The following is a 23,659-nucleotide window of genomic DNA, read 5'->3' on the forward strand; positions in this document are numbered from 1 at the left end:
GGAGAGAGATAAGAGACTATAGAGAGAGAGAGAGACAAGAGAAGGAGAGAGAGAGACAAGAAGGAGAGAGAGAGAGGGAGAGAAAGAGGGAGACAACAAAAGAATGAGGAAGTGAGAGAGAGAGAAAAAAAGCAAGAGAGAGAGTGAGAGAGAGCAAGCGAGAGAGCATGCGCGAGAGCGAGCACGAGCGTGAGGAAGAGAGCGCGAGAGAGAGGGAGAAAGAGGGAGACAACAAGAGAGAGTGAGGAAGAGAGTGAGCAAGAGAGAGAGTGAGAGAGTGAGAGTGAGAAAAAGCAAACGAGTCAATAGAACTGTGCCAGGCTTGATAAACTTCAAACCCAGCTCATCACCGCCAGTCATACAGCAACACAGTCATAAAGCTCTCAAAACAGTGTTCATTTGGTTCCCACAGAGGACCTCTCTCTCTGCACCTGCCATCTATCACCTCTCTGTGTACAGTGATCACTCTGAGAACCATATAAAACACTGCAGGCCAATGAACCATGGCACTAATCAAAGCTGCTAACGACACAAAGGCATCCAGCACCGGTACTCCCAGCTTCACTAGAATAGAATCGGAAAGCTTTGGGCCAAACAGTGACAGTGGAGGGAGAGTGAGCAGCAATATTACAAGTTAATTCATTAGCTATAGATTTGGACTTAGTTAAAACCCTGTAAATCACTCAGTATGTTCCAATTACGATAAATGGCTTAACAACTGATTGATATCTTCAACGAGTAGGACGGGAAGGATTTACTTCAGAAGCCCGACAAGGCCCTCATCCCAGTAACTCGCAGGAGAAAGAGACGGAGGTATCGTGGATGAAGATCCAGGTGTCGTGTGAGGATCCGTAAACGAGAGGGTAATCTACCATTACCATTGGTCCTATTAGCAAACGTACAATCAATCTATAATAAAAAAGACAAACTACGATCATGTATATCCTACCAACGGGACAGTCAAAGCTGTAATATCTTCTGTTTCACCGAGTCGTGGCTGAACGACGACATGAATAACATACAGCTGACGAGTTTTAAGCTTCTTCGGCAAGATAGAACAGCGGCCTCTGGTAAGACAAGTGGTTGCGGTCTATGTATATTTGTAAACAGCTGGTGCACGAAATCTAAGGAAGTCTCCAGATTTTGCTCATCTGAGGTAATCTCATGACAAGCTGTAGACCACACTATTTACCAACAGAGTTTTCATCTGTATTTTTCGTAGCTGTCTATATACTGAACCACCACAAACTGTTGCTGGCACTAAGACTGCACTCAATGAACTGTGTATGGCCATAAGTAAACAGGAAAATGCTCATCCAGAGGCGGCACTCCTAGTGGCCAGGGACTTTAAGCAGGGAAACTTAAATCTGTTTTACCTCATTTCTACCAGCATGTTAAATGTGCAACCAGAGGAGGAAAAAACCTCTAGACCACCTTTACTCCACACAGAGAGACGCTCTCCCTCGCCATCCATTCAGCAAATCTGACCATAATTCTATCCTCCTGATTCCTGCTAACAAACAAAAACTAAAGCAGGAAGCACCAGTGACTCGGTCAAAAAGAAAGTGGTCAGATGAAGCAGATGCTAAGCTACAGAACTGTTTTGCTAGCACAGACTGGAATATGTTCCGGGATTCTTCCGATGGCATTGAGGAGAACACCACATCAGTCACTGGCTTCATCAATAAGTGCATCGATGATGTCATCCGAACAGTGACCATACGTAGATACCCCAACCAGAAGCCATGGATTACAGTCAACATCTGCACTGAGCTAAAGGGTAGAGCTGCTGCTTTGAATGAGCGGGACTCTAACCCGGAAGCTTATAAGAAATCCCGCTATGCCCTCCAACGACCCATCAAAAAGGCAAAGCGTCAAATCATAACTAAGATTGAATCATACTACACAGGCTCTGAAGCTCGTCGGATGTGGCATAGCTTGCAAACTATTACAGACTACAAAGGGAAGCACAGCCGCGAGCTGCCCAGTGACACGAGCCTACCAGACAAGCTAAATTACTTCTGTCCTCGCTTCGAGGCAAATAACACTGAAGCATGCATGAGAGCATCAGCTGTTCCAGAAGATTGTGTGATCACGCTCTCAGCAGCCGATGTGAGTAAGACCTTTAAACAGGTCAACATTCACAAGGCCGCAGGACCATATGGATTACCAGGACGTGTACTCCGAGCATGCACTGACCAACTGGCAGGTGTCTTCACTGACATTTTCAACCTCTCCCTGTCTGAGTCTGTAATATCAACATGTTTCAAACAGACCACCATACTCCCTGTGCCCAAGAACACTATGTAACCTGCCTAAATGACTACCGACCCGTAGCACTCACATCTGTAGCCATGAAGCACTTTGAAAGGCTGGTCATGGCTCACATCAACACCATTATCCCAGAAACCCTAGACCCACCCAAATTTGCATACCGCCCAACAGATCCACAGATGAGTCAATCTCTATTGCACTCCACACTGCCCTTTCCCACCTGGACAAAAGGAACACCTATGTGTGAAGGCTATTCATTGACTACAGCTCAGCGTTCAACACCATAGTGCCCTCAAAGCTCATCACTAATCTAAGGATCCTGGGACTAAACACCTCCCTCTGCAACTGGATCCTGGACTTCCTGACGGGCTGCCCCCAGGTGGTAAGGGTAGGTAACAACACATCCACCACGCTGATCCTCAACATGGGGGCCCGTTAGGGGTGCATGCTCAGCCCCCTCCTGTACTCTGTGTTTACCCATGACTGCATGGCCAGGCACGACTCCAACACCATCATTAAGTTTGCCGATGACACAACAGGCCTGATCACCGACAACGACGAGACAACCTATCGGGAGGAGGTCAGAGACCTGGCTGTGTTGTGCCAGGACAACAATCTCTCCCTCAACGTGATTTAAGACAAAGGAGATGATCGTGGACTACAGGAAAAGGAGGACCGAGCACGACCCATTCTCATCGATGGGGCTGTAGTGGAGCAGGTTGAGAGCTTCAAGTTCCTTGGTGTCCACATCACCAACAAACTAACATGCTCCAAGCACACCAAGACAGTCGTGAAGAGGGCACGACAAAACCTATTCCCCCTCTGGAGACTGAAAAGATTTGTCATGTGTCCTCAGACCCTCAAAAGGTTCTACAGCTGCACCATCGAGAGCATCCTGACTGGTTGCATCACTGCCTGGTATGGCAACTGCTCGGCTTCTGACCGCAAGGCACTACACAGGGTATTGCGTACGGCCCATTACATCACTGGAGCCAAGCTTCCTGCTATCCAGGACCTCTATACCAGGTGGTGTCAGAGGAAGGTCCTAAACATTGTCTAAGAATCCAGCCACCCTAGTCATTGACTGTTCTCTCTGCTACCGCACGGCAAGCGGTACCAGAGCACCAAGTCTAGGTCGAAGATGCTTCTAAACAGCTTCTACCTCCAAGCCATAAGACTCCTGAACATCTAATCAAATGGCTACCCAGACTATTTGCATTGTCCCCCCCCCCTCTTTTACGCTGCTGCTACTCTCTGTTTATTATCTATTTATCTATGCATAGTCACTTTAATAACTCTACTTACATGTATATTACCTCAATTACCCCGACTAACCGGTGCCCCCGCACATTGACTCTGTACCAGTACCCCTGTATGTATCCTATGTATTGTTATTTTACTGCTGCTCTATAGCTACTTGTTACTTCTATTTATTTTTTAGGTATTTTTTTCTTAAAACTGTGTTGTTGGTTAAGGGCTTGTAAGTAAGCTTAGGGCTTGTAAGGTCTACACTGGTTGTATTTGGCGTATGTGACAAATAAAATGTTATTTCGATTTCATTAAATCTATTAGTTGACTGCGATTCACCATTCATGTTTAAAACAAGGTTGTTCTTGCATTTGTAGAACACACAGAGAGCATGCATCACAACACACACACCTGCGCACGCGCACACGCACACAAAAAGGAATGCAGATTCCTCCTGGCTCTTGTTATTAGGTCAGTGTATCCCCCAGGCAGTAGCTCCCGTATGTGGATGGGAAGAGAGGCGAAGAGAGGCAGGCAGAGCAGAGGACAGTAAACGGCTGTCTTTGACACTCATCATTATTGAAAGGGAGCATGTTCCCCAGACATCACAGCTTTGCTGACAGAGCTGCTCTCTCACCTCCCCTCTCTCCTCCTGTCCCTGACTGACCTTACCCAGCCTTATACATACAAAGCCATGCAGACACAAACGCACTAATGCATGCATGGACACACACACGCGCACGGACACACACACGCGCGTACTCGCACTCTGCCAAGCATCTTGTGTTGGTGGAAGGAGCTATTGGAGGATGGGCTCATTGTAATGACTGGAATGGAATAGATGGAACAGAGCCAAACATGTGGTTTCCATATGCTTGATGTTTTTGGATACTGTTCCATTTATTCCACTCCAGCCATTACAATGAGCCCATCCTCCAATAGCTCCTCAAACCAGCTTCCTCTGGTCCACACACTTCTCTCCCTTTTATTTTATATTTATTATTTTATTTCACCTTTATTTAACCAGGTAGGCCAGTTGAGAAGTTCTCATTTACAACTGCGACCTGGCCAAGACAGAGACCCTCCTTCCCTCCCCTCCACCCTTCCCCTATTTCCCCGGGTGCCTTCTTTGAAAGCATTCAGCACAGGAGGGAGAGTCCTATCAGTAGGTCCCACAGCATACAGAGTCCTATACACTGCTGTAAGGGTCCTTAGTAGTGCTCTGTCTTTGATGTGGGCTCTCTGGGCTAAATCTGTCCTGGGTGATTTTCAAATAAATGTTTTGAAATATTATAAAACATGCTTAAGGTGGTTTTATTTTGTTCTTCACACTAAAAGGTTGAATGTGAAACTTTAATTGTGAGATTGATTGTAAGAAAAATATGCTAATATTTTCAATAGCCGTTATGAATTTCCATAATATGTTATCATTGAAATGTGTATCAAACTGTTGAGGAGCAACTTTAAACATTTCAAACAATAAAATAATTATCCAAATCATCACTCAAAATAATTATGTTCCACAAAATGGATAATATTTTAGACCCATATAAATAAAACACAGATATTACATTATTGGGTCATTTTGACCTGGCATATGCATTCTTTGGGTGCCATGTTTACTATGCATCCTAGGGTTAAATATCTATCTGTATATTATTCATAATGTCTTCTAAATATAACTACACGGTCTCTGTGTCACGTGTACACCGGTCGCATGAGAATTAGACTACTGCATTGTAATGCAACACTGCTTGCGTGTGACTGCCTCTCTTCTCCTCTGTCAACAGAAATCGTTCTCACTGGAGGGATCACAGTCACACAAGTAAACAATTTCAACACCCATCTCATGAGCAGAGCCCTCCACACTCTGAAATCCAGAGAGACATTTTTGATGGAGGACCTGCAGCATTTATCTCACTCATGAGAGCGAAGGAGGATGAAGATGAAGAGAAGGAGGAAGAGGAAGTGGTGGAGGAAGGAGAAATATTAGGTGGTCTGAAGAGAGAGGTGCTGTGATTTGTTCGCTGTGGGTAGGGGGGGGGGGCATAATTATTTTGTGCTGCCTGCGCTACAGATTACTTATCGGTCTGTTAACACAGGACAAGTAAAGTTTTGTTATTTATAAAAATCTAGTCCCTTCGGAAAGTATTCAGACCCCTTGACTTTTTCTACATTTCATTACGGCCTTATTCTAAAATTGATTAAATCGTTTTTTTCCCTCATCAACCTACACACCTTTGAAAGCAGCTTTGGCAGCGATTATAACATCGAGTCTTCCTGGTTATGATACTACAAGCTTGGCACACCTGTATTTTATTCCATTCTTCTCTGCAGATCCTCTCAAGCTCTGTCAGTTTGGATAGGGAGCATTGCTGCACAGCTATTTTCAGATCTCTCCAGAGATCGGGTTCAAGTCCGGGCTCTGGCTGGGCCACTCAAGGACATTCAGAGACTTGTCCCAAAGCCACTCCTGCGTTGTCTTGGCTGTGTGCTTAGGGTCGCTGTTCTGTTGAAAGGTGAACCTTCACCCCAAGTCTGAGGTCCTAAAGGCTCTGGAGCAGATTTTCACAAGGCTCTCTGTACTTTTCTCCATTCATCTTTGCCTTGATCCTGACTAGTCTCCCATTCCCTGCCGCTGAAAAACAACCCCACAGCATGATGCTGCCACCACTATGCTTCACCGTAGGGATGGTGCCAGATTTCCTCCAGACATGACGCTTGGCATTCAGGCCAAAGAGTTCTATCTTGGTTTCATCAGACCAGAGGATTTTGTTTCTCATGGTCTGAGAGAGTTTAGGTGCCTTTTGGCAAACTCCAAGTGGGCTGTCATGTGCCTTTTACTGAGGAGTGACGTTCGTCTGGCCACTCTACCATAACGGCCTGATTGGTTGAGTGCTGCAGAGATGCTTGTCCTTCTGGAAGGTTCTCCCATCTCCACAGAGGAACTCTAGAGCTCTGTCGGAGTGACCATCGGGTTCTTGGTCACCTCCCTGAACAAAGCCCTTCTCCCCCGATTGCTCCGTTTGACCGGGCAGCCAGTTCTAGGATGAGTCTTGGTGGTTCCAATCTTCTTCCATTTAAGAATGATGTAGGCCACTGTGTTCTTGGGGAGCTTCAATGCTGCATTCTTTGGTACCCTTCCACCGATCTGTGCTTCGACACAATCCTGTCTCAGAGCTCTAAGAACAATTCCTTCGACCTCGTGGCTTGGTTTTTGCCCTGACATGCACTGTCAACTGCGGGACCTTATATAGACAGGTGTGTGCCTTTCAAAATCATGTCCAGTCAATTGAATTTACAACAGGTGGACTCCAATCAAGTTGTAAAAATATCTCTAGGATTATCAATGGAAACAGGATGCAAATGAGCTCAATTTTGGGTCTCACAGTATGTGAATACTTATGTGAATAAGGTATTTCTGTTATTTATTTTAAATTAATTTGCAAAAATATCCTGCATTCCAGGATGAAGCTGGTTGAGAGAATGCCAAGAGTGTGCAAAGCTGTCAACAAGGCAAAGGGTGGCTACTTTGAAGAATCTCAAATATAAAATATATTTTGATTTGTTTAACAGTTTTTTGTTTAATACATGATTCTATATGTGTTATTTCATAGTTTTGATGTTTTCACTATTATTCTACAATGTAGAAAATAGTAAAAATAAAGAGAAACCCTCAAACTTTTGACTGGTACTACATATATATATATATACACACACACATATATACACACATTTCTTTAGGGGGTGCACACCCCTACTTCCTGCGGCTATGGAGAGGTGCAGGTGTGATGGAGAAAAGGAGGAAGAGGAGGAGAAGTCAGGGATGGTGAAGGAGAGAAGGAGATGGGAATCGAGGGGGAGGTGGATGAGGTCGTTTTGGAGTACGATAAATACTACAAGGACACAGCTGGAAGAGAGACACCATACCCTGTCCCAAAATACCACCCCACTCTGACGCATAAACACACACTCGCACACACACATACGGCACAGCGGGCAGGAGGACAGGAAAAGCCTGGTCCATTTACTCATCATCCTTATCGAGCTAATCTGTGGCACAGCCATTACTGCCACACTCCACCCAGAACACTGTCTCTGGATGCCACCAAAATGGCACTCCATTCCCTATATAGCACACGTCTTCTGACCAGGGCCCATAGGGGAATATGGTGTCATTTGGGGCACAGACCCTGCCAGAACCAGGTGGAACAGATCAAATTTCCTTGATTCATAATGGGATGGACCCAGCAGTGTTCACCATGTCCTGGATAAAAGCCTTGGGGCTTTTCACCAAACTAAGTCCCCAGGAGTCATAGGGATTATTCTGGATCTGTAAGAGCTCATCTAATGGGAAAGGGTGTGTGGACAGGATTCATACAGGGTAGTGCCAGAACACTATATTGAGAATATCCAAATGTGAGGCTGTAAGTAGCTCTATCCATGGGTAATAGGGTTATCATTGAGCTTCTAATATAATCCTGATGGATGTTGAGTAGGTGGTTTTTGTATGTTATGTTACGTCAGAGTTGCATTTTGTGATGGGACATTGAGAAAGAATTGGAGACAGACAGACAGACAGACAGACAGACAGACAGACAGACAGACAGACAGACAGACAGACAGACAGACAGACAGACAGACAGACAGACAGACAGACAGACAGACAGACAGACAGACAGACAGACAGACAGACAGACAGACAGACAGACAGACAGACAGACAGACAGACAGACAGACAGACAGACAGAGAGACAGACAGACAGACAGACAGACAGACAGACAGACAGACAGACAAACAGTAAGTCAGTCAGTAAGTCAATCAGTCAGTCACTTAGTCCAACATGGTCAGTGTGTGTCTTTTGGTTGATGAGTGCAGCTGCATCCCACATGAAAAAACATATTATACTATGGTATAAACCTATAGTAGTCAATGTAGTGTTTTTGCAGACTTTACTGTAGTATTTACTGTAGTGTTTTTGCAGACTGTAGTATACTGTAGTATTTTTGCAGACATTACTGTAGTGTTTTTGTTTTATTATCTTTGACCTAGAAGTGGAGGCTTCCTCCTTCAGAAAATCTACTGGAGAAATTCTAAAAGAGCAAATTTTCCATAACCTGTAGGTAGGTATGACTGGGGTCTGAACGGATATCTCAGAACTTGCTCTTTTCTATAACCTGTAGGGAACACAATATAGAGTCTATAATTGGTTTCTCACTTATTGGTGGCAAAAATTGCAATATGGGGGAGGTGAATGGGAAGGGTATATGCTAATGAAATGCTGTAGTATTTCCTAAAGTTAAAGAAGTGTTTGGTTTTGTGGACATTACTGTAGTATTTACTACAGTGTTTTTTGTCTTCTGAATAATACTGTAGTACTTACTATAGTATTCTATAGTATACTACAACATTCCATTCTATAGAAAGTACTATTCATGATCGAGGGATACTACCGTGTGTAGCATAGTATTCTAAAGTATACTACAATTTACTATAGAATTCTATAGTAAGTACTGTAGTATTATATAGTAAACTGTAGTATTTATTCATGTGGGATGGTAGCCACCATCTTGCTTTCCCCTATTACTGTCATGTTATGGTGAAGAAGAACAACAACAGTAACATGAGGGGACAGAGCATATTACTGACTGCGGAGAATGTAAAAAAACACACAGCGTTCAGAAGACAACGACCTCAGGTCTGGGCCAACTGGCTCTGGCAGTATACTTAACTATCTAATTGAAAAGAGCAGTAGATGAGTTCTGACCCACATTGACTGGTTTTATGTATCCTCTTAAGGTCTAATCATGGGGTTTGAATAATGAGGCCGGTTAAGGAACACACACGCACATGCATACACACACCACCTCGATCCCTCCAACATCTCAATCCCTCCAACATCATTTGGCAGTGCACTCTGCTTTCCAGAGCAGGGCTGTGAAACCGGGAGGCCCCCAGGCTCATAAAAGCAGATTTGTGATTTTGCTGTGAGCCAGAATCTGCAGCCACTGTTAAAAAGAGAGGAAAGAAGAGCTTTTACTGTCTTGAGCATTAGAGCCGTACCTCTACCAAAATGAAAACAATTATAGTCCCACTCCCTCCCTCAGTACTGACAAACACTCTTTCTGCTCTGTGAAATGGCTCCTGGACAATACAGTGGAAACAGAGCAATAAACATTCCTCACCAGAGCGGGTTTATGAGAAAATGTTAACCAGGCGGTACGTAGTGATACGGCTCCCAAAAAACAACTACAACTAGAAATAGTGGAGAGAATTTTCAATTTCATTTTTTTTAAGATGGTTGACAAAAAACAAAGCCAGAGCACTTTTACTGTGTTCTTCAATATTAGCAAGCTACCTCAGAATGTGAAGTCTTTGTGTGCATGTGTGTCTGTGTGGGTACGCGCATTTTGGGAATTGTACTCAAACCCCGGGAGTCTGCAGACAAGTTGATTTCATTTACATGGAATCGGTCCCTGAAGAGAGAGCTGTGATGGGGTCAAAATAAGTTCCATAATCTCCTCTTCTCCTCCTGTTATTCCTCCAGGGGAAAAATACAGTATGCTTAACTAAACCCCATCATACACACAGAGTAGAGAACTGTATGACACACAACACAGACTCACACCAGCGTAGTCACTAGACACTCCCAATAGAGCATGATCCGGTACTGGGCTCAGCCTCAACGCTGTGAGAAAATAATTAACACACTGTCCATGGCATCCATCTCTTCTGTTCAAGCTAAGACTGCTTTCAGAAATGTATAAAAGTCCACAAGAATTTCAAAATACAAAAGCATGCCTGTCATCCAAGGGATATTATCGAGAGGATGAAAGAGGGAAAGAGAGGCTGGGGAAAGAGGGATGGATAGGGAACATCTGATGAAATAAGAGAACATGTCCTGAGAATGGTACTGCAAGCCCATCCAGGGCCAGAGAGCAAGAGAGTGTCAGCGGAGTTTTATGAAACATCTGGGAGTCATCAGGAATAAAGAGAGTAGAACACTGGACTCAGCTGTTTCACCATGTTCCTCTCTCTCTCTTCCTCCCTCGCTCTCTCTCTCTCCGTTCTCCTCTCCATCCCTACTTCTTTCCTCCCTTGCTCGCCTGCTTCATATCGACCCAACACCTCCCCATGGGGGCTGGGGGCTTACAGTGACCTTACAGAGTCCGACAGGAAGTGGAGAGAGAAAGAGAGAGAGAGGAATAAAAGAGAGAGAGAGGAAGAAAGAGTTAGAGAGAGGAAGAGAGAATGTGAGAGAGGAAGAAGAGAGAGATGGGGGGGGGGCGCTGAGAGAAGAAGTCACAGACCACAGGCTCTGGTATCTCCCAATCCCATTGACCTACACTGAAAGGGTCAAACTGTGTGGAAAACCAGGATAGCAGGCCATGTTGTTACGAAATCATTAACTAGCCTGCTAATATTGTTGCATTCGCTAAGTCTAGGGGTCTTAGGCCTAGTTAACTGGTCTGTAACCTGATTAAAGACTTGATTTTGATTGTGTGTTTTGGATCATTGTCTTGCTGCATGACCCAGCTGCGCTTCAGGTTCAGCTCACAGACGGATGGCCTGAAATTCTCCTGTAGGATTCTCTGATACAGAGCAGAATTCATGGTTCCTTCTATTAAGGCAAGTGGTTCAGGTCCTGAGGCAGTAAAACATTCCCAAACCATCACACTACCACCACCATGCTTGACCGTTGGTATAAGGTTCTTACTGTGGAATGCAGTGTTTGGTTTTTGCCAGACAAATTGGGACCCATGTTGTCCAAAAAGTTGACTCAAGTTTGCCAAAAAGCCCCTGGAAGCACCTGGATGATCATCAAGACTCTTGGAAGAATGTTCTATGGACAGATGAGCAAAAATTATCCATTTTTGGACGACATGGGTCCCAACACGTCTGCGAAAACCAAACACTGCATTCCACAGTAAGAACTCATACCAACGGTCAAGCATGGTGGTGGTAGTGTGATGGTTTGGGAATGTTTTACTGCCTCAGGACCTGGACCACTTGCTTTAATAGAAGGAACCATGAATTCTGCTCTGTATCAGAGAATTCTACAGGAGAATGTCAGGCCATCCGTCTGTGAGCTGAAGCGTAGGTGGGTCATGCAACAAGACAATGATACAAAACATACTGTCAAGGCTACATGAAAATGTCTAAAAAGCAACAAATTTGAAGGTTTTGAATGGCCTAGTCAAAGTCCAGACTTAATTCCAATAGAGATGGTGTGGCAGGTCTTTAAACGAGCAGTTCATGCTTGAAAACCCACAAATGTCGCTGAGTTAAAGCTGTTCTGCATGGAAGAGTGGGCCAAATGTTCTCCACAGAGACATGAGAGACTGATCAACAACCACAGGAAGCATTTGGTTGCAGTCATTGCTGCTAAAGGTGGCACAACCAGTTATTGAGTGTAAAAGGGCAATTACGTTTTCACACAGGGGTATTGGGTGTTGCATAATAAAACATATGCAAAAGTAGAGAAAATTAGAAGGCACTGTATGTGAAGAATCAGCGAATGTGTTGAATGTGCACGGGCCCAGGGAGACCGTAACCATACGTTGGTCCAGGGCCAGCTCTGTCTCTCTTGACCTCTTGGTTGGCCATTCCAAGCAAATTATTGTTTGTTCAGATGGTGATTAAACATAAACATATACAATAAGGAAACTACAAACAGGCATACCTAAACTAAAGATTCAAAACCAAATGAAGGCCTCATGGCTACCAAACCAACCAACAGCTTCACGGCTTACAAGCTGGCATTCTGACTGACGACCACCTTAAATTAGGAGCACCTGTCTCCTTATCAACCAGGCTCAGAACCTGGACAATGTTGCTGCTGCCCCCTGGGGGAATGGAGTGTGAAGTGGTAGTGTGTTTTCCAAACTACCTAACCCATAACAATGTAAAACACACACATAAACACACAAAGGAGTTTCAGATTAGCCTACTGAGCTGAACTGTTGGTCACCAAATAGATTAAAATCACACACACACACATACAAGTACCAGCAGCCATATTTCAAGCTTACCAGCTTTTGCAAAAGCTAATGGAAAAAGCGGTGTGTGTGCATTCCCCTCTTTACTGAGTGAGTGAGCGGAGCACTTACGAGGTAGTGCCTAAATTACAGCTTCATCTATGGATTGTCGTCACTCGCTGCTCCCTCCTCACCATTAATAATTCAAAGAATCTGCTGTTCGACGTTTAACAGCAGCACATTGCCATAGATGGCTGCAGCGCAGGTCGGTTTATAGCATGTAATTGGAAACATGTCTGTCCTGCTGTTTCCTGTGTGGCAGCGGTCTGATGGTCTGGGCAGCGGGCACGATGTGGACAAGCCCTGCACCGACACTCACAGGGTTATGCTAATGTTACACAGCCTGATGATAGTACAGCTGAAAGAATTTCCATGCTACATTTTCTCAAGTCAGACATACAGGGTGGAAGGCATGCAATGAACGGCTGACTGGGTAGTGAAAACCAATGGGGAGATTCACTATGATATTCTGTATGGTGTTCTGCATAGGGTGTTTCATCTTTCTCACATGAAAGCATATGCTTAGAAAGTATTTCACCTCTTGAAAGATTATTGTACAGAACACACACACCACACATGCACACAATGGTTCATGTACACACCGTTCGTGTCATGCAAACGTTTACTCACATATGCATGAGTGCTCGCACAGAAACACACACACGTCACACGACCCATGTGAACCACCAAACAAACGCACTGCACAAAAAAAGCACGTTACTGCACTCTCCCCTTTCAGCTGCACTGTTACTGTACATCACACACACATACATCACACACACACACATCACACACACACTATACACTTTGGGTGATTCCTCACGAAACAAGAACAAAAAAAGAGCTTTGGAGGGAGGATTGTTGACATATATTTAACATTTGCATCGTAAAGCATAATTGAGAAATAATTAATCAAAGTTGGAATATTTGTGACATTTTGACTTTAGCCAGGCCTCCTTTAAGACTTCATAATGTTTCATCTGTAGATGCTACAAAGCAAAATTAGGTGTCATTTGAAGCTTTACCATTTTCTCTGTAATATGAGTAGTATTATGATTTCAATAATTTCTTACATTCATTTATGTATATTGAAAAATATAAATATGAATATTGAAAATATAGAAATGTTGGTGTTGCAAATGTTTCAATATATTGTTGAAAATAATATACTCCACAGAGTGGAATCTCAGCAAGTTTTAAAAGTTATGGGCCATTTTATACAGAGGAATTGGCACAGTAGGGAATGTAATGAATAACAGCCCTCCTTTTACTTGTATCATTGCACATCCTGCTAATCAACAGCAGAAGGCGACCCTTTTGAATCAATTTTCAAGCGGTAAAGCTTCATATGACACCAATTTTTGTTTTGTAGCACCTACAGATGAAACGTTATGGAGTACTAAAGGAGGCCTGAGTATGGCCAAAATGTCACCAACTTCAATTATGCTTTAAAGATACAGTACAATTGTCAAATATATGTCAACAATCCTTCCTACAAAGGACCCTTTTATTGATTGAATGTCGTGAATTTTTTATTTATTTTTTGTTCTAGTTTCGTGAGGAATCACTCCTTTGTAGTTTTATACATGACGAAGGCACGCTACTGCGGGCCTACTCTCTAACTCTCTGCTGTATGTCAAAACAGAATTAGCTTCAACTGGCATGTATGTCTATGTTATTCATAACACTTTACTGTCATTGACAGCTATTCTACTAGGTGATTCAATACTCATCTATTGGCAGAGCTAACACTACAAATGATGTACCAAATATGGTTGCCGGTGTGCCCGCCACGGAAGGTTTCTTTGAATGTGAATTGGGACTGAAGTAAGAACCAATGGGCTGAGGGAATGGAATTGCATCTAGGCCAATCATAATTGTATGTACAGTATTCTGGCAGAAAATGGCCAATCAGAATCGTATGTACAGTATGAAGGGACAAGAATTGTGCTCTGAAGCTTGTGGACCATGGCCAGATGATGTGTTTTATAACACACTGCTCTCTGCTCTCTTCTCTCTCTAGAGAGAGGCTGGGCCCCTGGGATAAGGCAGCTCACAGACCACGTACATCAATTCCTTATCTAACCACAGGGCTGGCTGGGGGTTAGCTAGACTTAGGCCCAGAGCAGTGTCACGCTCACACACATGCACACGCAGGCCTGGTCATTGTCAAAAGACACTGATCTCGAAGGAGCATGCAAAATGTCTAACACACACACATTAAGCCATTTGTCATATTATTATTGCGAACATATCACAACAGTGGAACACAGAGGGTTGTCTTTCGTGCAAAGGGGTGTCTGGGTCCAGGGCGAGACCTGACGTGTGTGTGTCACTAGGGTGGACTGGTGTATATTTGGTGACGTGTTTGTCACTGGAACAGACTGGCATGTATGTACAGTTGAAGTCAGAAGTTTACAAACACTTAGATTGGAGTCATTAAAACTCGTTTTTCAACCACTCCACATATTTCTTGTTAACAAGCTATAGTTTTGGCAAGTCGGTCAGGACATCTACTTTGTGCATGACACAAGTCATTTTTCCAACAATTGTTTACAGACAGATTATTTCACTTATAATTCACTGTATCACAATTCCAGTGGGTCAGAAAGTACATGCACTAAGATGACTGTGCCTTAAACAGCTTGGAAAATTCTAGAAAATGATGTCATGGCTTTAGAAGCTTCTGATAGACTAATTGACATAATTTGAGTCAATTGGAGGTGTACCTGTGGATGTATTTCAAGGCCTACCTTCAAACTCAGTGCCGCTTTGCTCGACATCATGGGAAAATTAAAAGAAATCAGCAAAAGCTCTGAAAAAAATTGTAGACCTCCACAAGTCTGGTTCATCCTTGGGAGCAATTTCCAAGCGTCTGAAGGTACCACGTTCATCTGAACAAACAATAGTACGCAAGTATAAACACCATGGGACCATGCAGCTGTCATACCGCTCAGGAAGGAGACGGGTTCCGTCTCCTAGAGATGAACGTACTTTGGTGCGAAAAGTGCAAATCAATCCCAGAACAATAGCAAAGGACCCTGTGAAGATGCTGGAGGAAACAGGTACAAAAGTATCTATATCCACAGTAAAATGAGTCCTATATCGACATAACCTGAAAGGCCGCTCAGCAAGGAAGAAGCCACTGCTCCAAAACCACCATAAAAAAGCCAGACTACGGTTTGCAACTGCACATGGGGACAAAGATCGTACTTTTTGGAGAAATAGCCTCTGGTCTGATGAAACAAAAATAGAACTGTTTGGCCATAATGACCATTGTTATGTTTGGAGGAAAAAGGGGGAGGCTTGCAAGCTGAAGAACACCATCCCAACCGTGAAGCACGGGGGTGGCAGCATCATGTTGTGGGGGTGCTTTGCTGCAGGAGGGTGTTGCACTTCACAAAATAGATGGCATCAAGAGGAATGAAAATTATGTGGATATATTGAAGCAACATCTCAAGACATCAGTCAGGAAGTTAAAGCTTGGTCACTAATGGGTCTTCCAAATGGACAATGACCCCAATAATACTTCCAAAGTTGTGGCAAAATGGCCTAAGGACAACAAAGTCAAAGTATTGGAGTGGCCATCGCAAAGCCCTGACCTCAATCCTATAGAAAATGTTTGGGCAGAACAGAAAAAGCGTGTGCGAGCAAGGAGGCCTACAAACCTGACTCAGTTACACCAGCTCTGTCAGGAGGAATGGGCCAAAATGCACCCAACTTACCGTGGGAAGCTTGTGGAAGGCTACCCGAAACGTTTGACCCAAGTTAAACAATTTAAAGGGAATGCTACCACATACTAATTGAGTGTATGTAAACTTCTGACACACTGGGAATGTGATGAAAGAAATAAAATCTGAAATAAATAATTGTGAAAAATTTAGTTTAAGTGTTTTTGGCTAAGGTGTATGTAAACATCCGACTTCAACTGTATGTATGTCAGGGAGGATGCAGTATGCAATGTTTCACTCATTTGTTTCCAGGACAAGTTGAGTTCGTCTGAGGATGCACCCATCCAGTGGTTCACACTCATCAATCAGGATTTCTTATGGATCTGTCAACTGAGGACAAACTGTCATTTGAGGTAATGGGAACATCCTTTCTACTCATTATAGTTGTGTCCCCTTCTGTCGACTTTATTACTGTACTGCTGTGACTGTCCTTTCAGGCTAATTCAAATTCACAATAACCTGTATATTCATCCCAATAAATAAACCTGGCTTTGGCCATTGGGGGAGGGGGGGGGGGAGCAATAAGAAAGAAAGAAAGATGCGTTAATGCACCAATGCTGAATATAAAAAGTAACCAGAGATGAAGCACAGGTCAAAAATAGCCCAGGAGACACAATGGTGATTACGAGGCGATCTCTATTTACCCTAAGGAGATGACAACACTCAAGAAAGTGCAGCAGATAGATGCTTACCGTGGCAGTAACTGAGGTGAGCACTTCTTAACATACACTCTGCATCGCTGGCAGACAGTCACTGGCAATGCCTGTCATCTGTGATGTACACCCACACTCACTCACTCACTCACTCACTCACTCACTCACTCACTCACTCACTCACTCACTCACTCACTCACTCACTCACTCACTCACTCAAACACACACAATGCCTGTATCAAAGGGCCTTCCTCGCTCTCTCCTCCCTCCTTTCAGTCCCACGGTCCTATCAGCATCACTGGCTGTCGCAGCCAATCAGCATGCAGAAGACTCACTGAATGTATCCGTATAGAGCACTCAGCAGGCAGAATTCCCCTATCATCATGTGACGCGCACACACACACACACACAAAATGATAGGCAGATTATTAGATTCACCTATGATATCATGAGTGAGTGAGTCAAACCAAAGGGATGTTATTAGCAGTATCTGCAGGGAAGAGAGCAGGCAGACATTCATGTCTACAGGGGAGGCTTAGTTAAAGAGCATTACGCAAATGATCTACGATAAAAATTTACTTTGGAAACAGTACATACACCGCCACAGGCAACACTCAGATACCATCCAGCAACAACCCTTCAGGGTTTTATGTGTCCGAGATACACTGAACAAAAACAAACGCAACATGTCAATTGTTGGTCTCATGATTCATGAGAGGGGTTGGGTAGGTTACTTTCATAAATGTCATCCGTTACAGTTACCTGTCCAAAATTGTAATCAGTAACGTAATTACCCAAACTCAGTAACATAATCTGATTACATTCTGTTACTTTTAGATTACTTTCTCCTTAAGAGGCATTAGAAGAAGACACAAATGTATGTTAGCAATTGAACGACATCTATTGCAGGATAAATCAATGTTAAAGTTTACATAGCTGGCCATATATGGATGTTCATTTTTACTTTATAGGTTGGTTACGTAGGCTTCTTCTCACCCATCGCTTTCTACTTCATATAATAATACTATTAAATGATATCTTTATATTAAAAACAAAAGTCTATCAGAATTACAGTCATTCCAGTAAATGTTATACCCCTTGATCTTCAAGAATAGGACTTGGAAATATGGAAGTATAGATTAGCCAAACTGTTTTACCTGAGCATAACCCCAAAACTAAGGACTTATTAGCCAGCCCTACTCTGTTGTTTATGATTTTGTTGTCATGGAGGACTGATTGGGCTCATTGATTTGAGTTGAAAAATAAATGCTGAGCTCATGGAATGGCATGCTTTGAGCACTACTGAAAAGTGCTATTTACATGTGAAAAATGAATGCCATATTATGTGTTTACTATAGACCTATTGTTTACCTCTTTGTTGGTGACACTTTGATATCTTGATAATATGCAGCTGTTTAAAGGGCAAATCCACAGATGAAACAATAACAAAACGGTTGCCCCGCCTCTGTTTTGGTAAAAAAAAAAAAAATATATATATATATATATATCATTTATAAGTCCAGAAATGTATGTAGTAACTACAGATTGCCCTTTTAAGTCTATCAAAAGTGTGCAAATTTGAGCATGTGTCCAGTAGGCCTATGGATTATTTTATCAGCATGAGTTAGATTGAGCAATAAAAGCTCCACTTTTATTCCATAGGCTTGGATCCGCACTATGCAGCTGTTGGAAGAGCTCATTTTTCACTGTCTGTCCACTGGTTTCAAAAACAATGACTGATAGGCAGCTTAAACTTCTTGTATTCAACCATTATTATAAATACACATTTAGATTGGTGATCAGCCATCCACAACAACCACAATCCGTGAGGCGCAAATAGCTAAATGAGAGAGAAGCAGTGTGATTCACATCAATGCGCTATGTAGATATCAAGTGATATCCGTATCGCCGTAGACTATACCACTGCTGTCGTCCTTACCTCCAAGCGTTTATTCAAGTTTGATAATCTTGGATGCCGACAGCAGCCGCACCATTGGAAGACATATCTTGGACTGTAGTCTACAAAAGCCTATTCCTGCTCTTTTCCCACGATCCATCAAACGCATTTGGTGTGTAATCATAGTGGTCTCTAACTTGTGGTCAGACTTGCCCAGGTGTAACAAACTTAAACTTTAATGCTGATTTGAATGTCATTGAGAAAGCAGAGAAGTGTCAAAGATTTTTTTCCACAAACATCCTTTCTGAATTTAAAAGTAATCCACAAAGTAATCGTCTAGTTTTTCAAAAGTATCTTTAATCTGATTACAAGCTGGTAACGTAACGGATTACAGTTTTTTGTATTCCCTTACATGTAATGCAAAAGATCCATGAAATGTTCCATATGCACAAGCTGCTTATTTCGTTTAATTTTGTGTGCAAATTTGTTTACATCCCTCTTAGTGAGCATTTCTCCTTTGCCAAGATAATCAATCCACTTGACAGGTGTGGCATATCGAGAAGCTGATTAAACAGCATGATCATTAGATAGGTGCAACTTGTGCTGGGAACAATAAAAGGCCACTCTAAAATGTGCAGTTTTGTCACACAACACAATGCCACAGATGTCTCAAGATTTGAGCGAGCGTGCAATTGGCATGCTGACTGCAGGAATGTCCACCAGAGCTTTTTGCCAGATCATTTAATGTTAATGTTTCTACCATAAACCGCCTCCAACAACGTTTTAGAGAATTTGGCAGTACTTCCAACCGGCCTCATAACCGCTGATCAAGTGTAACCAAGCCAGCCCAGGACCTCCACATCCAGCTTCTGCGGGATGGTCGGAGACCACGCACCCGGACAGCTGATGAAACTGTGGGTTTGCACAGCCAAAGAATTTCTGCACAAACTGTCAGAAACCGTCTCAGGGAAGCTCATCTGCGTGCTAATTATCTGCATGCTCATCGTCCTCACCAAACTACAGTTCGGCATTGTTACTGACTTCAGAGGGCAAATGCTCACGTTCGATGGCCACTGGCACGCTGGAGAAGTGTGCTCTTCACGGATCAACCCCGGTTTCAATTGTACTGGACAGATGGCAGACAGCATGTAAGGTGTCGTGTGGGCGCGCAGTTTACATTATAAACAGAGTGCCCCATGGTGGCGGTGGGGTTATGGTATGGGCAGATATAAGCTACAGACAACGAACACAATTGCATTTGATCAATGGCAATTTGAATGCACAGAGATTCCGTGACGAGATCCTGAGGCTCATTGTCGTGCCATTTATCCGCCGCCATCACCTCGTGTTTCAGCATGATAATGACCGACCGGTCATGTCACAAGGATCTGTGCACAACTTCCTGGAAGTTGAGGCCAAGTTCTTCCATAGCCTGCATACTGACCAGACATGTCACCCATTGAGCCTGTTTGGGATGCTCCGGATTAATGTACGACAGCATGTTCCAGTTCCCACCAATATCCAGCAACTTCAAACTGCCATTGAAGAGGATTGGGACAACATTCCACAGGCCACAATTAACAGCCTGATCAACTCTATGCGAAGGAGATGTGTCGCGCTGCATGAGGCAAATGGTGGTCACACCAGATACTGACTGGTTTTCTGATCCCCGCCCTACCTTTTTTTAAAGGTATCTGTGACCAACAGATGCATATCTGTAAATCCATAGATTAGGGCCTCATTCATTCATTTCAATTGACTGATTCCCCCCGTAAAATCTTTGAAAATGTGTTGATCCCTTATGCCCTTTGAAAACATCAGACACACACGTGAACGTTTTCATACATGATCGTAAATACACGTCATGCATGAATTCCAGCACACACTGACTCAGACACACGCATATAGGCATGCATTCACATAGGCGCACACACATACACGCACACACTTTCTTCCCACCACAGGGGATGGGATCTGTTTTTCCTGCTGCATCTAATAGTAATGATGTTATGGAGATGCACCAAGCACAATGTCCTGTCAGCAGTTGGACTCATTCAAAGTGACATACATTCCCAATTATTTATCTGACAACTGCCTTAATACATTCACTCTGCGGTCGTCTCCCCGTCCTCACTGGCTGACCGGTTTTCCCTTCGCATCCAAAAGCTTACTTCACACATTCCTTGGATTGTGGGTTTAATAACACACACACACACACACACACACACACACACACACACACACACACACACACACACACACACACACACACACACACACTCATGCACACAAACACACTGCAAGAGAGAGTTATGCATGATACCAAGGCCTATCTTCTTGTAACGCCAGTGGTTTACTGTTTTAATAAATCACTAGTGCCATACCATTTGGATGGGGGAAAAGCACGACATACTGAAACAGATATTCGGAATATGAATAAATGGGTTTATTAATTAGAAGAGTTTGAAGAGTTTATGGGTCATATGAGACTCCTTCTGTTAACAACATTTACCGTGCCAACCCCAGATGACAATTTTCTGCAATCATCCACTTTTCGGATTCACATTATAATAGGACAAATCCTTAGAACCCTGAACTTCCTAGAATGTAGAAGCTCATGTTCCTCTTGAATAGAGCTCCCATGATTCTCTACTGTACAAAGTATACAATAGAATAGGTCATTTATTTTCCATTTTGCTTTTAATTAGAACAGAAATACGTCTTCTGCCTTTTCCCCACACCCCGGGAGCATGATGGACATGCATTTCTATTCTCCATAATATATCTGACGGTTCTGTAACATCCTGTAATAAGCTCCTGAGCGCGACCCTAGATCTTCCTCTCAGACGAGGTGGATGTGGGCCACGTCTCACATGTGTTTCAAGGACCAGTTTTGGAACCTCTCTCTCGGTCTCTGCAGCGGTGTTTGATGTTTCAGTTGGGCACACCTCTCTAAACTGGTTCTTCTCTTCCTTTGACATTTCTAAATTCTACCTTTACGCCAATTTATCCAGTATGCTTCAAGACACTGTGAAGGAATGACCATATCTGAACAATGTTCTGACAAAGGACAGGAGTTACATCAACACTCACATACCTAGTGCCTTTTATAGTATTAGTAGTTAACTTCACTTCTGAAAATGAAGGAAACACCTTTCTAATAACATAGGTGTTTTAGTACATGTTTATCTACACTGTAGCCAGGGGCACAACTTTGGTTTTAGAAGTGGGGGGGGGGGGGCATATTATTATAATAATTTGGCCAAGTGATGTACTGGGCCGTACACACTACCCTCTGTAGTGCCTTGCGTTCGGAGGCCGAGCAGTTCCCATACCAGGCAGTGATGCAACCAGTCAGGATGCTCTCGATGGTGCTGCTGTAGAACTTTTGGAGGATCTGAGGACCCATGCCAAATCTTTTTAGTCTCCAGAGGGGGAATACGTTTTGTTGTGCCCTCTTCACGACTGTCTTGGTGTGCTTGGACCATGATAGTTTGTTGGTGATGTGGACACCAAGGATCTTGAAACTCTCAACCTGCTCCACTGCAGCCCCGCGAATGAGAATGGGGGCGTGCTCGGTCCTCCTTTTCCTGTAGTCCACAATGTGGTGGTGTACTCCTCAATGCCATCGGAAGAATTCCGGAACATATTCCAGTCTGTGCTAGCAAAACAGTCCTGTAGCTTATCATCTGTGACATCTGACCACTTATTTATTGACCGAGTCACTGGTGCTTCCTGCTTTAGTTTTTGCTTATAAGCAGGAATCAGGAGGATAGAATTATGGTCAGATTTGCCAAATGGAGGGCGAGGAAGAGCTTTGTACGCATCTCTGTGTGTGGAGTAAAGGTGGTCTAGAGTTTTTTCCCCCTCTGGTGCACATTTAACATGCTGGTAGAAATGAGGTAAAACAGATTTAAGTTTCCATGCATTAAAGTCCCCGGCCACTAGGAGCGCCGCCCCACTAGGAGCGTTTTCCTGTTTGCTTATGGCCTTATACAGCTCATTGAGTGTGGACTTAGTGCCAGAATCGGTTTGCGTTAGAAGATAGACAGCTACGAAAAATATAGATGATAACTCTCTTGGTAAATAGTGTGGTCTACAGAGTACCAGAGTACCTCACGATAAGCTGTAGACCACACTGAGGTACTCTGTAGACCACACTATTTACCAAGAGTTTATCTATATTTCAGGAGACTACTTGGTCTACCGTTGACATTGTGGCCTGTAAAGGCCGCCCAAATGTGTGTGTTTGTGTACAAGACCTCCTTCCCCCCGAATACTTCGGGGTTCGATAGCTCAGATCACTCTCTGGAACTCCACAGGCGTACAAATGTAAATACTAAAATCTGAAAGGTCTTTATTTCCCTAAGGCAACTGAGGAGCAAGACGGATGGAGAAAAAGAGCACAAACACTCTCACAAACACAGAAGTAAGTAACACTGTTCCAGAAGCCTAGGGCCCTCAGCTGGATGAGGAAATGTCTCCCACATGTCCAAATCAACTCCACCTGTTCCTGTTGTTCTATTCTCTCCAAGATATAAACACAACACTACCAAGTCAGCAGGAATGTACAGGCAGTGTGCCACCTTAGTAATCAACAACATTTTATGGCAAAGTATAGGATAATGAAGCTAATGCCTCCAAATGCTCCTAAGTGATTTCATCATCAACAGGATAGTGTACAGGTTATTCATGCTAAAAGAAGCCAGGAAATGACAAGAAGATCATCTGTTTGGATGAGCGACAAGAAGCAGACATCATCGAATGGAGAAAAGGGCAAGGATTCTGAAGACAGACTCAGAGGAAGGAATCAGAGG

General features: G+C 43.4%; 1 non-coding gene across 1 annotated transcript; it reads right to left on the bottom strand.

The window, feature by feature from the left end:
* Window positions 1-8,579: 8,579 nt before the first annotated feature.
* Window positions 8,580-8,634, bottom strand: LOC123728338 (U7 small nuclear RNA). The gene has a single exon (XR_006760224.1). It is a non-coding gene; the product is annotated as a U7 small nuclear RNA (small nuclear RNA).
* Window positions 8,635-23,659: the final 15,025 nt, after the last annotated feature.

Source organism: Salmo salar, chromosome 17 (assembly GCF_965601325.2).
Source record: "Salmo salar chromosome 17, fSalSal1, whole genome shotgun sequence".
In the NCBI taxonomy this organism is placed as follows: Eukaryota; Metazoa; Chordata; class Actinopteri; order Salmoniformes; family Salmonidae; genus Salmo; species Salmo salar.